Below are 17,042 nucleotides of genomic sequence, written 5' to 3' on the forward strand. Positions count from 1 at the left end.
CAGAAGCAGGCAGATCTAAGTGGCCAGCCTGATCTACAGAGTTAATTCCAAGGCTACACAGAGAAACCCTATCGGGAAAAACAGTTGTTACACATGAATCCTGCCAGAGGTCTAGTCTCAGAGACTTGCAGGACACTGTTACTTCACCACCTAAGGATCACACGTGTGTACACGTCTGCAATGCCGTGTGCATCACAAGCTGCAGATCCCAAACACACACACACAAGCCCCAGAGGCTACTTCCTGCTGGGTCTGTCCCTGAGAGTTGTCTGGCCCAGGCTTTCCTTGCTGTCTTCCACTCTGCATGACCACCCCAGGGTGGTGCTCTGAGGAAGACGCCGTCCCTCCGGCTCAGCACTGATAGTTATTTAAGTAAAGCAGCAATTGCCAGCACATGGGTGGCAGAGGCAAGAGAATGTCTACAGATTCAAGGCCACTCTGGTCTATAGAGTGGTCTCAGGCCAGCTAGGGCTACATCGTGAGATGGTAAAAACAAACAAACACCAAAAGGATACAGCTGCGGGTAAGATGGCTCAGTGGGTAGAGCTGCTTGTCCACTACCCTGACCGACTTGAATTCCATCCTAGGGACCGACATAGTATGAGGAGAGAACCAGCTCCTATATGCTGTCCTCTGATCGCAACATCACATACATACATACATACATACATACATACATACATACATACATACATACATACATAGTAGTAATAAAATTTAAAAAAAAAAATCTTTCTTTCTTTTTTTTTTTTTTGAAAACAGGAGCCGCAGCTAAAGGTCCAAACTCTGCTGGCCCAGGACTTGCTTTCCCTTCGTAAGAGACCCCAGGCACCACTCACCCCAAACCTGTTTATACTCTAGGGACCTTGCCAGTCTGTAGCCAGGAAAACAACCTCATTCAACTTCCCTGGGACAACAGTTTGGGGACTTCCTACTGAGCAATGTCTCCATGCAGTCACCTTTCAAAATGACCCTAGCTTCCCGCCACAGCTCAGCTCCCCCAATGGACTCAGAGACCCCTGGGATCTCAGCTTCTGGATGCTAAAACCAGGCTAGCAAGGGATGCCTGTGGTGCTGGGGTGTAATCAGCACCAGGCACCTAACAGATGTTCCAGTAAGTATCAGCTGATTGATGGATTACTCAAGGAACCCCTTTTGATGGCATGGGCCAAACCATTTCAAATACAGGGCACAGAAAGGACGGTGGAGTTCCTAAAAGGCTGTGTCTGTTGTTGCACTCCACACTAGGGACCCCTACCTACCTCACAGCAGCATCCTGGATGTCAGTCAGCAGGGACACCCATGGCAGGCTTTGCTGGTGACGTTCATTAACCCATGCAGGTTCCCCATTAGCAGCCCTTTGACATTGTAACGTTTAGGCTGGATAGTCTTGTCATAGTCTCTACCCACTTGATACTATCAACCTAGCCAGCTGTGGCAAAATGCCTCCCGAGACATGTCCAGCCTTCTGACTGTTTGCTTTGAGTGGCCCATTCAGCCTGGTCTTGGATCATTAATTCACATCATATATATGGAGTAGATAAGGGGTAAATGGGTGGAGGGCGGGTGGATGGATGGAGACATATGTACACAGACCTCTGCCCTGTTTGTTAGTGTTTTTAAGGCAGGGTCTCATGTAGCCCAGGCTGGCCTCAAACTCACCCTTGGAGAAAAGGATGACCTTAAATTCTTGGTCCTCCTGCCTTCACCTGTCTGCCTCCTTTACAAATCTCCCCTGCGGGGAGTCTACGTGGAGCACAAGTCCAAAAATGCAGTCAGGTGAGCATCTGGCTCTCAGACTCACTGGACTCTCCTGATAGCCTCTGACCAAGGATGAGGATTTGCCTGTACATCACGAATTCAGCCTATCAAATAAATAGTTTCTCCTAGAGTTCAGGTGGTAACTCGAGCAATAAAGTACTCATTTTATAAGCACGAGGCCCGAATTCCATCTCCAGATCCCGTGTAAACATCTGGTGTGGAGAGAGCAAGGTGGCTCATTAGGAAAGGCTCTGCGGCCAAGCCTGCCAAACTGACTTTGACTCCAGAGACATGCACACCCAACGGTAGGAGAGAACCTACTCCCACAGGAGTTGTCCTCTGACCTCCAGTGCTGTTTATGGCACCTGCCCCTGACACACACACACACACACCCACACACACACACACACACACACACACACACACACACACACACACTAAATAGATAAATGTAATTAAAATAAAATCTAAAGTCAGGTATGGTGTGGTACACACTTATAATCCCAGTGCTGAGAAAATGAAACCGGTGGGTCCTAGAGATTGACTGGTCAACCAGGCCAGCATCTTTGATAGGCCGCAGGCTAGTGAGGGAGCCCATCTCAAAAGGAAAAGTGGGCAGTGTCTGAACCTCAGGAACACACACATGCATGTACACAGCCTAACGGCATGTATCAGAGCACCGAAGGCTAGCCCACATGGGCAGACCCTCAGGTATTTAAAGCCTGTGATGGTCAGTCTTTAACTGTCAGTTTGACATACACATAACCACTTGGACAGAAAGTCCTAACTGAGAAACTATCTAGATCAGGGTGGCCTGTAGGCATGTCTGTTGGGGATTGTTCTGATTGTTACTTGATGTACGAGGATGAAGCCCACTGTGGGTGGTATAATTCCTTAGGTAGGAACTCTGTAACTGGTTAAGAGATGAGTAAAGGAGCAAGCACCATCCACGCATTTCTCTCTCTCTCAGCGCCTGACTGTAATGTGACATGACAAACTGTTTCAAGTTCCCTGCTCCTCGACCTCCCCACGGTAAAGGGGTGGGACTCAAAACTACGATCCAAAATAGACAGAGCTTTCTTCCCCGGAATCAACTTTCATCAGAGTATTTACAGCGATGGAAATGAAGTTATGAGAACGACCCCCCCTCTCTCCAGCAATCAGGACTGCAGTGACCGATAAGGCCACCATTCTAAGGATCCTAACCCTTGGGTGGACTGTGCTGAGTACCAGACTGATCTTCTAGTCCTGTCTTTATCCCACGAGCTCTAGAGATCATTTCTCGGTGCTATTTTGATCCAGAAACAACTCAGCTTTCACTTAATCTGCCTGACCATTACACCCAGTCAGTCCAGCATCAGTGGACAAGGAGGGTGAAAGTCTTCCAATCTGCTGATAATAGAGTCTGGGCCGGCCTGAACCTAAGGGCCATCACAATCTTAAATAGATAACTAATTGAGAATAACCAGGAATAAAGCCTCGTTGGTAGGATACTAAGTATACCCAGAGCCCTGGGTTCCTTCTCTAACACTGCATATATCAGGCAATGCTGGGGCATCAGAAAAGTTCAAGGTTGTCTTAGCTTTGTACTCGGTTTGAGGACAGCCTGAGATATGTGAGACCCTGTCTCAAAACAGCAACAACAAAAAAGATCTCCCATCATCCACCTTGATAAAGGCACTCACTGTGGCAAACTATTCACGCAGGGGATTCTCCCTTGGGCCTCGGAGTCTGCGTATTTAATGGGTTTCCCACCTGAACCTCACCTGATTGACCCAGGAACCCTACTTAGAGACCATCTATGAAGGTCAGCCTCAGATCTGCCGCTCATCACTCATTTTGTGAGGTATGTGTGTGTGTGTGTGTGTGTTGCATGTACAAGCTCATGTAAGTGTACACTGTACATATATGTGGAAGGCCAGAGCTCAATGACAAGTGACTTTCTCAATTTTATTGTTCTTAATCTTGTGTGTGCAGGTGTGTGTGTGTGTGTGTGTGTGTGTGTGTGTGTGTGTGCGCGCGAGTGCGCGTGCGCGCGCACTGAGTATGTGCATGTGGGCAGGAACACAGAGGTCAGAGGAGTTTTCAGGAGTCAGTTCCTTCTTCAACCATGTGGGTCTCTGGGATCAAACTCAGGTCATCAGGAGTGCCAGCCATGCCCTTTCACCCACTGAGTCATCTCCTCCACCTCATTGTTTTGAAACAAGGAGCCCAAGGAGCCCATCAATTTGTCGAGGCTAGCTGGCCAATGAGCTCCAAGTCTCTGCCTCCCCTGAGCTGAGATCACAGACATTCACTGTCAAGCCCGGTTTCAAGCTCAAGCCCTCGTGCTGCAAACACTTTACCAACTGAGCCCCGTCTGTCCCGGCTCCACTTCTATCCCTTGTATATCTTAAGAGCAGAAAACAATCCAATTCACAGAGAGCTGCCACTTACAGCCTTACTGATCTAAATGGATTTCCGCATACATATACAGATCGTACATCTCTCCTCGAATTTACCAGTACAAAGAGCCCGGGAACAGACGCTACTGCGAGTGTAACCTACTATATTATGTCTACTGCACACTTCATCTTCTCTAGACAAACATCCACCTCACTTCCTCCCCTCCCCTGACTCCCTATCTGCATACCTATGAGGCCTTGGCAGATCTGCTGACTTCCTCTCTCCCGGCATAGACAAATGCATACATACCTTGCCCTCGAACCTCCTCAGATCTGTCCCCTCTCCTTGATCTCCTGAAGACAAGGAGGGACAGCCCTAAATATTCTGTCCCTGCCTGGACACACACCATGCATCACGAAGGCACAGCCCAGGGCTATCAGTGGAGGTGTCTGAGTGATGGGCCTTCAATCTGTCACTGCACGTTTGCGACCTCATTTTTTTTTCTTTTTTTGGAAAGTCAAAATGCTGCCTTCATCTTTAAAGATCCGAGACATATTTATGTGTCAGCCCTTCCTAAACTGCCTTCAGCTTTCAGGAGAGTGTGAAAGGGCCATCACTGACCAAGTGGCCATCCGGGTACCCATGACCACTCTAACCCTTAGACCACTCACTAGACCTTAGTGCAGCAGTTCTCAACCTGTGGGTCTCGACCCCTTTGGGGGGGGAGTCAATCTCAAAACAGTAGCAAAATTAGTTATGAAGAAGCAATGAAAATAATTTTATGGTTGGGGGTTGAGGAACTGTATCAAAGGGTCATAGTATTAGAAAGGTTGAGAACCAAAGCTTTACAGTTACACTGAATCCTGAGGCTGCCTCGCAAGAGAGACCAATGAGGGGAAGGCAGAGGCGAATCTCTCCAGAGGCTCCCAGACACCAGTTACCACCCCCCCACCCCACCCCCGTCTCCCTCTGATCCTAATCCTACTGCCCAGAACATATTGGCTACTGGGGAAATCATGCTGCAGCGACCAACACCTTCCCTTTCACGATATGATGGTTAACCCCAATTATCCACAAGATCTAAACTCACCTTAGAGAGAGCCTCTGGACATATCAGTGAGGTGTTTTCTAGATTAGGGTAACTGAGGTAGGAAAACCCACCCTAAATGTGGGTGACATCATTTCATGGGGTGGAGTTCTAGATTGAGGAAAAACATCACAAGCTAAGTACCAACCAACATTCATTGCTCTCTGCTTCCTAAATGTGGATACCACTTTCTGAGTTACTGCACACTGCCAGTCACCATAATCTCTCTGCCTTGATGGACTGTGGACCAAACAAACCCTCCTTCCTTCAGTTGCTTGTATTTAGCAGGGAGCAATGGAGAAGGTAACACGAACACAGTCATCAAGCAGTAGTGTGGCTTGGTCTCCTTCTCTTCCCGAGAGCAACACAAACAGTTGGACCTGCTCTCTCTACGAAGTCCATCCATCTACCACTTTTCCCTCTGCCTCCACTTGTCCCCAAGGAAAATGCCCTGCGTAAGAAAAGAAATTCCATGAATTACCTGGGTGGTCCTCAGGCCCAGGGTTCCACACCATGGCCACCTCATAAGCAAGTACTTAATGATCAACTCTTCAGTTTGAAGTGAGAGTCCTGCAGAAGTATCCTAACCCATGCCACAATGCTGCTCCCTCTGCCCACTATCGCCATAGCAACACTCCTGGTCCCCACACTTCCAATTACACCAGTGTGTTTCTGTGTCTTCCCCCAGACCACACTGGGTCTGTCCCTAGCTTCTTCAGCCATTACTTGGTCAATTACAGATTCTCAAAAAAAGTAACACATTAAGCCTGCCCCTCTTTCCAGTTCTCCATCTCTGCCTACACTGCAAACACTTGCATACTAATGGCCCCATCTTTGGTTTAAAATATAGACCTTTTCTTAAAACACCCAACATAATGAATAAACCTAAATATTAGAAATTGAAATTATTAAGTAAATCATTCCACCTGCAAAGCTTCCATTTGCATGCCATTAATTCATGATGCCATCAAAAAAAAACTCATCACATTCTGTATATTAGAAGCTGATTTATGTAAGAATTGGAAAAAAAAACGAGCTCAAATTTATGCTGACATGAGGTGCACACTCAATGGAGAAAGATTTTTCTTACCTCCTTTCTACCATTTTTGGTGTGTGTGTGTGTGTGTGTGTGTGTGTGTGTGTGTGTGTGTGTTTAAATCAGACAAGCAGTTGCAATCTAGCATGAAGAAAAAGAATCTGAGGAATGGACTGGTATGTAGTAAGATGAAAAATGCAACTGCCTCCTGTGTATGGCGGGCTCGAGGCAGGCTTAGCCTCATGAACACACACACACACACACACACACACACACACACACACACACACACAGCACTCCAGTTATTAATGTCAAGAATGCCAAAGATACGCTGGAAAATCATTACCATTCATCGCCACTAACCGCCATTAAACTTCAATCAATTCAACTTAGCACAAGTGTACTTGAGCGGCCCTTACAGTTTCTTATAAATGAGGCTCCGAAGTCGGCCTGACTTATTTCATTGTCCAAGGCACAAAGACAGGGCGCTAAGTAGGGACTGAATGGGGCCTATACGGGGCCCCGCACGATGTTCTTTTAAACATTCTGTCCTAAGTGTTCAACGATCTTTTTCTGCAAGCTGAGAGGTCAGGACGAATGGGCATGGCCCAGAGAAGCACCCATTCCTTCCCAGCTTTGGGGCCTTGTAAGCTACACCCTGCAGATGTCTAAGGGAAGTTTCAAACGCCACCGAAAGTTTAGCAAACGGATCTCTCTCTCCCTCATCAAAGACTCCGGTTCTCTAAACTTGAGCCTCTGAGGGAGGCATGAGGAAGGAGACCCAGGGGCAGGGAGGTTAAGAACACCGTGTCGGCCCCGGCTCAGGTGGACACTGTGCCCCAGGCGGGCACCACGACCTGGCCCTCTGGCCTTCTTCCTACCCCGCCACGAGCAGGGTCCCGGGCGGCTCTAGCCACCCGCCGCAACAATGTAGCCATTGTTCGCGCTCGCGGAGCCGGCGGGCGCGCAGGTGGGAGGCCGCGGGCGCTCGGGCACGGAATGTTCCCCGGACGGGGCGCGCTCGGCGCCGCCCGGACACGCGGCCTGCGCGGCCCCACGGGGACGACGGAGCCTCGGAGGGGCGGGGCGGGGCGGGGCGGGACGGGATGGGGCGGGGCGGGGGCAGACGGGGGGGGGTGGGGCGGAGGAGGGAGAGACAAAGAGGAGCAGGAGAGGAAAGGAGGGATGGAGAGGGTACGAGAAGGGGGGCGGGGAGAGAAGAAAGTGGAGGCAGGAAGAAAAGGAACGATGGGGAAAAGAAAGCAGACGGGAAGTTATGAAGGGCAGGAGGAAGGGAAGACAAGGTGGTAGAAAGGAGAAAAGGACAGAAGAGATTGGAGGGAGGGAAGGAGAGAGGGTAGAAAAACGAGGAAGAAAGAATAAGTGAGACACACAACAGCCCAGAGGTATGAGAGCCCAGTAAGACTGAGGAAAGAACAAGAGTTCACCCTCATACAGAAAAAGGGCTCCAAGCCCCGCCAAGTCAGCAGCCTTAATCACACCCGGGGCTTTGCATAATTACAGGGTGAAAGCCAGGTCTAGAGGTAGGGAGATACTTAACTGTGTCCCAGGGAAAGCTGAGGGCAGGGACAGGCTGTGAAGGCTGTCTCTCCTCCACCCATGCCAACCCCTCAGAGCCTGGATCCTAGAGGAAAAGGTTGCGGGCTGCAGCAACACTGACCACCACGGGCCTGAAAGCTGCATTTCACGTCCCCTTGGATAGGAATCCAGTCTGTAGTGGGGCCACCCTCTGGAGTGCCCTCCCTGGAGGACTGGGACCCTCTGCACGCAAAGAGGTGATTCAATCCTAGTCCCCTGCTAATGAATTAAAAAGTTCTCTTTATTTCATTTGCTGGTTTTGGGTTCATTAAATTTTCCACAGATTTGCAGAGACAAAAGCAGTCAATAAACGCAGACAAAAGTGGCCGCATCAAAAAGGGCAGAGAATTGGGAAAAGGCAAGATAAAAGTGATATCTGATCCCAGATCCGCAGGCGGCGAAGGAGCAGAGGCTGCAGGGAGAATCTCAACGGGCCATCACCCTCCTCAGCCTGCCTCCCATTAGTACCAACTCCCCATTCAAGACAATAGCCAAAGCACTAAAAGTGGTTTTCCTATGCTAATGTTGAAACCCAGCACTCGGTTAAAACACACTTCCCAGAAACCTGCCTTTTTAAAAATCACACATGTGAAACACACACCAAAAAAAAAAAGAAAGAAAGAAGAAAAAAATCTCCACATTAATTCGTTCTATTTAAACCCAAGTCTTAAAAAAAAGGAAAAAAAAAAAAGAAAAGTAAAGAAACAAATGTAATGGTTACTGCCTGGTCACATCTTAACGGTTATTTCCCAGCATGTGTATGTTAGGTAAAACGCCAGAGGGAAAACCTAAGTAGAAACACGACTTCTTCAGTTGTTGGAAGAATTCGGGACAGTAGGCCTCACCAAAAGAGGTCATCTTCCCATGTTCTGTCACCCTCAAAAATCTAAAAATAGTGACCCAAAGTTTTTCCAAGTCCTTTACGTTTTCCACAAGCCCTCAGATTCGAAAACATGATTAGTACTAAATATGCTGGCGTATTTACCTGAAAGCCACAGAATGGCAGAGAAGGTGGCCTTCTTTAGGGTCCTGTCAGAGGACAGCCAGTGCTACTGACCTCACTCCATACCTGCTATTAGCAAACGAGGCCAAAGTACTCATTCCCTTCCCCCCAGATTCTTTAAAAGTGACAGTAAGCCCAGCACCAAACATCTGGGTAGTCTGGCTGTCGACCCAATCACTGATTCTGCCCCTCCTGATGTTCTAGAATCTGAGAACAGAGTCTTTAGTTGGCCTTCGTGTGTCCACGCCTCTGATGCTTAGTGAATGGAAGAAAGGAGGGAGCTGCTTCCCTGGGGTTCCCTTTCAAAGGGCGCCCCCAGGCCCAGCAGCTGCAGCTGCCCACAGTGAGGTCCACCTGGCCTTGTGGCCCCTGATGTGCCAGTTAACAGGCACTGTACAGGTAGACCTCCCACCGGAGACCCCCAGCTGAAGACACTGGGCAAGCAGCCCCACCCTGTTCCCTGCGGTTTGAGCAGCAAAGGCCAGCTGCACCCACAAGGTTTTAGGACTCTGTTTTTGAGCTTTAACAAGCCAGCTGGGTGTGAGGGGTCACAGCCGCATTCACAGTGCATACAACAACCTCATGGTCTCATTTAAAGGGAACTGCTAGTGTCTGGGCACTGAAGCTTTCGGGGGGGGGGGGGAATGCTGAGGGAAGAAGAGTACTTAGTATAGGCAAATATCCAATGTTGTCTGCCTGCTTGCAGACTGTCCCGGATTCACTAATCCAGCCCCAGGGGCTGCACTGTGTACAGGGCTCTTGTAGAAGTACAAAAAAAGAGTGAAGTATTTGTGTATTTTTCAGGCTGCAGTGCAAACAAGCCAGCTGCAGGACACAGGCCCTGAGACCCCCACAGCAACCAGGAAATGAGCTTGTGTCCAATAACCACACACACACACACACACACACACACACACACACACACACACACACGCCCCTCTTACTATTAAGCAACTCAAAAGCACATCTTCTCTCCCCATGGCTCAGTGCTCAATGCTCTCCCAAGCCTGCAAGGCCAGAGGAACATCTTGAGAAAGTGAAGCTCCTGGCTAACTCCGGACACACTTCAAGGTGGTCCTCCTTCCAGGCCCGACTTGAATTTGGGAGCAGACCTCAGTCAGTCTGAATTCGGTGCATATTCCCACACCATGTCAGCTCAGTTCCCACCCAAGCACAGATGTAGATTTATCAATCCCAGTCCCAATTAGTTCATGGATGAGCCCAGCCCTGGGTAGGAAAAAGATGTTTGCTTTCCCAGACACGGGAGGCGAAGCAAGAGCCGATCTCCTACAGGACTCGCTATTACAAAGAACCTTCTCCTGTGTTACTCTAAGCCCCGCTAGGATCAGGAAAGGTCTCATGGCATTTGGGGGGCGGGCATCCTAAATCTTCCTACATGTAATTAATATTAAAATTCATCAGATGAGCTCTCTGTAGAGCAGGCAACACCTGAGTAGAAACTGTATCCAGAAGAGGCCATTTCTAAATCCTGGAACCCTCTAGAGAGAAGCAGCAAGTTAGAGAAAAGGGAAAACAAGATGTAGAGATGCTAGAAGTGAAACCTTCAGCAGGAGGGGCCTGCTTGGTTTAGACTGGGCGTTCTGGGATTAGGGCCCCAGGATAGAACAGAAGCTGGAAGAAGGCAAAAGCCTCAAAACTCAAAGCAAGCTAGCATCCAGAATGTTTCCTCCTAGTTAGGGAGACCAATCCAGGTAGGAACACAGTGTATTCCCTCCTCCATTCCAGACCGACTGAGCTCTTGAAGGGGCCAGACCCCAAGACACACGGAAGCCTACTCAAAAAGGGAAACCGCAGCCAAGGTGAGGAAATGGGCGGGGAGGGGGGTCGAAGGAGAGGTGGCTAGAACAAACAGATAACATCAGGGAGACTTGTGACAAGCCCGCCTATTCCGCCCGCTACCCCCCCCCCCGTGCTGTATATTTTGGATTTCACAGTTTATTTACTTTTCTTTTCTGGCACCGAGCCCCCGGAGCATGCCAATACAATATTTGTTTAAACACTATTTTATGCCGCTTGCGAGGGAAACGTTTACTTTCAAATTCTCCAACATCCCCCAGAGCCTCGTCTGCAAACAGCATATGAGCGTTTTACAACTGTTCCCTTTATCTGAAGCTGTGGGGATTAAACCTTCACACGCCCAGTGAGGGCGGAGGGGCAAGGGGCCCAGGACATCGGGCCACCGAACAGCAAGATGAAGGATGCCCCAACCGGGGAAGAGAGAGGTACAGAACCCATCCCCTCCCAGCCTCTGAGGGATGAAACTACTGAGAGAAGTCTCTTGAACCCCTGCTCCAACTGGGATCAGCTCTGGGAACCACAGGACAGTTACACAAAAGAGAGAGCCTAGAAGGAGAGGCGCTCTGGGGGATCCCCACAAACTCATTGCGTCTTTGTGGCCAGGTCACTCGAGGTGAAGCGCAAGGGCTCCATCCTTAGCGTCCTCAAGCTCTAAAAGTCAGGTTTCCAAGGAAATGAGAGCAATTGCTGCGGGACTGAAAAGAAGCCCAGTGGGTGGACTTCCAGCTCCCGACGCGGCGGGAGTCCTCTCGAACTCACTCAAGCACACGGTCCCTCCCCCCACCCCCCAATCCCGGAGGAAAAAAAAAAACGTTCCCCTCTCTCTAAACCCTTAATAGGATTGGCGCCCAACTCTGTCCGCGCCGCTCCTCATCCATCACACACAGATCAAGTTGCAGTAGTGGATTTTTCAAATTCCTCAGCAAATATACTTGTTGAGAGATTGCTTGGGGGGTGTTAAGTGGGGGCTAGAATGAAAGCGAGGAGTAGGGGGAACCGATCCCTCGGCGAAGGATTACACGTGGATCCATTCGAGAAGTCAAGGGGATCTGGAGACCTAGGGTAAGAGAGAAAGGTAAGGAAACCAGAACCGAGGTCCAGAGACTGGTGGAGGGGGGAAGGGGCAACAGGGTTCAACGAGGGGGAAAGAAGGAGAGAGGAAGAAAGAAAAGACTGGGCTCAGGGACGCGGACTCACAGCGCGGAGAAGTGGAGTTGCAAGTTTCCAAGTGGCCGGCGGCAGCTGCAGCACACCGCACGGGCGCGCTCCCAACTGCCCATCTAAGGGAGCTTCGGCGCACCCCAGACCCCACGTCGCCCCCAAACAGTTCAGGCTCCGAGCGGTGCCACCGGTCAAAGACCGGCCTACCCGAGCAACCCAAGAAGAAGCACTATCCCTCAAGTGGAGGGCAGCGGTAATAAAATCGACCCCAGACACGAGTTCTGATCCCCAAGATCCTCCTTAAGTCTTGCCGCTGCTGGACCAGAGCAATAATCAGAGTTGCCCTCTCTGACCGACCCCCTAAAATCAGTGTCACGATCTCGATTCCGGCAACACTCCGAAAACCTCACAGCATCTCAGCCGAAGCTGGCCAGGCTAGGAAGTGCTTCGCCACCAAGAGTAAGGGGGGGGGGGAAGAAAGGAAGAAAAGAAAAGAAAAAAAGGGGGTGGGGAAGCCAATGCAACTTTACCGAGGAGACAAAAGTTTGCCTCTAGCACGCAGGTGGCCTCTCGGGCGCCGGGCAGTGGTTGTAGGGCCCCATCCCAACTTGGCTGGAGTGGGGCTGCCGAGTGCCGGGTCTCGGGCCGCCGGGGCTGGGCTGGCCAGGCAGAAGAGGGGACCAAGGCGGGCGGGGGACCCGGCAGTCCCAAAGGACACCAGGCCAGCAGCTCCCGGAGGCTGCGAAGCTACGCACGGCCCGCGCTCCTTCCTCTGGCTCCTCCTCGCCTTCCTCCGCGTCCTCTGTAGCCGCCGCCGCCTCCCGCTCCTCCTCGAAGTCTCATTGATGAGAGGAGTTTGAAAAAAAGTCCGCGGAGCCGTGCTGCCTCGGCTGGCGAACGCCGGCACTCCTGCAATCCATCAGCGTCTCCGGGATGGCGCAGCGCCCCCGCGCGCCGAGCACGGGCACACCCGGATAGTCGCGTCCTTAGCCTGTCCGCCCCCGCCGCGTGCACCCCGCCTCTGAGGATGGGGGCGGGGGGAACACCACCCTGGATGGGGCTAGCGAGAGGGCGAACACAGATTCCCCTCCACTAGAGCTCCAGCAAGGAAAGCACCCCTCCTGGAAAGTTCGAGTTGGGGACCAGAGAACCCTGGGAGTTAGGGACTGGGGGCGAGGATAACGACCCAGACGCCACTCTGGAGGAGAGGAGCTGGAAATATCGCAGATTCTTCCAACCTAGCTCGGAGGAAATAAAGCACTCCTACTGGAAAGTTCCAGCTACGGGAGCACACGCCAGTCTCAAACACTTTTTCTAAGGCGCCGGGGTGGGGGGGTTGCTAACTCAAGTCAGATGAGCTCTGGAGCTCGGGAGCTGCGACTGCTGGTTTCAATATCTGAACTCCCCTTTTCCTCTCAGCCCCCTCAGCCCTCCGCCGGTTGTTCCCAAAACTCCCTGACCCTCCAGCGCCGTAGCAGGAAGAAGACACACGTGGGATGGGAAGCAAGACTGGATTCACGCGGGCCCTCCTCGCCCGTGCAGCTAGTGCAGGTGCCCGGGCGGGGGGGGGGGGGGAACCCAGACGCCCCTTGCCAAGGCTCGCTCTTGCCGCCATCTGAGAGCACGCTGGCGACAAATGACGCCAGCCTTAGGCTTACTGCATATGTTTTGTAGTGAGGGGGTTTTGTTTTATTTTTTTTTTTTTCGGAGACTCCACTGAAGCTGCTTCAGCCAGATGGAAGTAATCAGAACTCAACAGAGGGAGAAGGAAGAATTAGGCTCACTGAAGTTGCAGGCCAAAGTGTAGATGAAGCTGTGCATGAACGCGTTTGCCTAAGTAGCCCTGGTTCTTCCACACAGTCCAGAACCGTGCCCTCCCAAGCCATGGGACTCCACTTCCTCTTGGGCTCTGCTCCTAGAAAGCTGACCATGGGACTTCTTTATATTTCTGCCTGACGTTTGTGGAAACCCTGTGTTCTAGTTACTTTGTATTATTTAACTTGTCACAGGGTCTTCTCCTTCTTTTAAAGGTGGGATGGATGGCTGATGGTTGATGAAGCTGTAAAACTTGACCACGGTAATCTAAGGTTGGTACAGTTAAGTAGGTGTGTGAGGATGTTGGTAGCATCTCTTTCCAGCCCCTCCTGTCTAAAATGCAAGAGAACCGAGACTCCAGACCAATCCTACCCTGCCGAGGACATGGGTCCTTCTCAGCCCATTTTACTCACTGAATCAATCCCTCTTGATGGACGGCAATTATCCTATGGGCTCTTCCCTAACTCTTATTTGTTTCTGTAAGTCAGTATCTCCGTACTTTTTGAAATAGAACCCAAGGCCATCCTCCGAGGTCCACCTCTGAGCCCCTAAGTTTTACATTTAAATTTTTTTCCATGTATTTATTCTATGGGGCAGGGTGTGAGGTCACAGTCCTTTGGCAACAGTCAGAGGGTAGGGCAGAAGGGGGCTGTTTCCCTCCTTCCATCTTGTAACTGCTGAGAATCCAACCCAGGCCCACACAAGCACTGTATTGACCTAGTCACCTTATTGGCCTTGACTTTCACTTTCTAACAGATGGGGAAGTGTTGTGTCCCCGTTCTTCATTTCCTTCCTTCCTTCTCTTTCCCTCAAATGAAAGAAGCAACTATTTTTTTTTCTTTATCTGAGGGAGGGGGAGGCATAAAATACTACAACGATTTGATGCCAACTTTGTTTTCCTCAAAGTAGGCCTCGCAGATTGGAAGCCAAGGAGTGGGGAAGTGGCAGTGTGCTCAAATGTAAAACTTTCTGGAGGGGTATGACGATTCGTAGTGTGCTGTGACAAAACTTTTCCTGGGGAGCCACAGTGCGTGTTTACCTCTCCACACCCCAGCCCCGAGATAGGAACCCACAACAGTTCAAAGTATGGACACCACCAAAGTCTGACTTGGTGAACCAATGAGGTTTTTGCTTGCAGGGTATGGGCAAGGAGCTACTCATAGGAGCGGGAATCACTCAAAGACAGCTGCGTCACCGAAGCCCACCCCAGCATGGTGACAGCTCAGAAAGCTGGGAACCCATGCACAGCCTCCAGACAGCTCAATAGGCCGGAGTGTCCTTTGCAGATGTCTGGTTGGGCTAAACCTCTTCCCGACGGCCAGGCTGGTCTCTGCTTCTCTCAGGCAGCTGGTCTGGTCTTAGAGACTCCTCTGCAGCTCTGTTTCTTCACTTGAGGGAGACTCTCAACTTTTATTATTTACTCTGGCAGGGAGGGGCCTAGTGAATCTGGTAAGTTCCAGGGCCTTCCTGGAGCTATTTTGAGTTGTTTACCTTCCTGTGTAAAGAGCTTCCCTGCAGGATGGACTCTCTTTCAATCTCAGAGGAAGCCTAAGTTAGGCAGCATGTGCCTTTAGTCCTGAGACTTCAGAGGCAGGCAGATCTGAGATGAGAGGCCAGCCTGGTCTACATTGCCAGTTCCAGACCAGCCAGGGACACATAATGAGACCCTGTCTTTAAAAAAAAAAAGAGTAATACTTAAAAGAAAAATTTACAGAAACCAATATGGATAATGTAGGATAAAGGGTCATGGAGATGGGTCAGAGGTCAGGGCACTTGCTATGGATCTACTCTGACCTAATCGGATCCCTAGGACTCACATAAGTGAAAGACAGGACAGACTCCAGCAGATTGTCCTCTGACCTCTACGTACCATCTGTGACATGTGAGCCCCCCCCCAAATACATGTAAACAAAAACCAGAAAAACAAAAAGATACCTGAAACAGGCTTTTCCTTGTAAACCTCAGAATATCAACCCATCACTCCTCCCAGCTGCTTCTCTTCACTTCTGCTGAGCTTTCTGGACATAGATAGCAAAAGTAAGCCCTCTCCCTCCCTTGGCTGCATTTAATGACCCCATTCATATCTGCCCCGTGAAGCCAGGACTCATTTCTCCTGGCTGGAATATTCGCAGAGTCAGCTGATTACTTCATTACCAGCTTGTCTCTCTTGCTTTCTTTGCATTGTAAAGTTTGTGGAGAAATTTAAACAAATCAACGTCCGGAGGGAGAGATTGCTTTCCCTCTGTTTTTCTTCTTGGACCAGTTCAACTCCTGCAGGAATCTAGGCCTTCACCAAACCTTTCTGGCTTATTTTGGCAAGAAAGTCATAGAGGAGATGAGGATGTAATGTTTGGGGTTCGAGGGGAGCTGTGCAAACATCACGTCCTACTGTCCCTCGATGGTCAGAAGTTGGGAGCCTCAGAAAGAGGAAGAGAGGTTTGGAATGCAGAAGAAGCCCTTGTAGACACTGGGACACTGAATGCTCATCCCAGAGTTTATATTCAGTGCAGGGCGCTAGTTAAGTCCAACTTCCTTCAGCAGCTTTCTGTGTAGCCGGCGCTAGTGTCGTGACACCCACCACAGTGAGTAGCACTCACAGCATCCATCCTTCCAACTCATAACCACAAAGTGGGTAAAGACAAAAGACAAGGAACGCACTTTGAGAGAGCATGGGACCTATGGGCAGAGAGGCCTGTCCTGGGGAAGTTAAGTACAGAAAGATGGACAAAGATGACGAAAGTGGGACATGGCTTCTCTAATCCTTCTTGATGATATTAATGCGAATGTTCCCTGTAGTCTCATACATTGGAATGCTTAGTCACCAGTGAGTGGAACTGTTTGGGAAGGATTAGGAGGCGTGGCCTTGTGGGATGAGGTCTGTCACTGGAAGTGAGCTTTGAGGTTTCAAAACCCATCCAACACCCCCCCTGCCCTTCTCTTCCTCCTCCTCTCTTCCCTTCCTCTCCCCACCCCCTGCTCCTGTCATTATGATAATGGACTAACCCTCTAAAATTGTAAGCAAGCCCCTATTAAATGCTTTCCTTTACAATTTGCCTTGGTCATTTTGTCTCCATGTGTAAGTATGTACATATGTGTGTGTGTGTGTGTGTGTGTGTGTGTGTGTGTATGTTAGTATTTACAAAGGCAAGAACACAACACATCAGTGTTGTTCCTCAGAAGACATCCACCTTTACTTTGGGAGGGGTTGTTTATTTTGAGAGGTTATTTTTAGATTTATTTATGCTTACTTTCTGTACATGAGTGTTTTGCCTGCATGTGTGTCTGTGTATCACATGTGTGCAGTGCCTGTGGAGGCCAAAAGAGGGTATTGGATCCTTTGGAGCTAGAGTTACAGATGACTGTAGGCTGCTATGTGA

At 50.1% G+C, this 17,042-nt stretch overlaps 1 protein-coding gene across 1 annotated transcript in view; it reads right to left on the minus strand.

Moving 5' to 3' along the window:
- The window catches only part of Gli2 (GLI family zinc finger 2), a 216,741-nt gene extending 204,047 nt beyond the window's left edge, over positions 1 to 12,694 (minus strand). Inside the window, exon 1 of the mRNA NM_001107169.2 lies at positions 12,381 to 12,694. The gene's annotated coding sequence lies outside the window, so the exon portion shown is untranslated. The remainder of the gene's footprint in view (positions 1 to 12,380) is intronic.
- Between the last annotated feature and the right edge of the window lie 4,348 nt (positions 12,695 to 17,042).

The sequence above is a fragment of the Rattus norvegicus genome, chromosome 13 (genome assembly GCF_036323735.1).
Source record: "Rattus norvegicus strain BN/NHsdMcwi chromosome 13, GRCr8, whole genome shotgun sequence".
Lineage (NCBI taxonomy): Eukaryota > Metazoa > Chordata > Mammalia > Rodentia > Muridae > Rattus > Rattus norvegicus.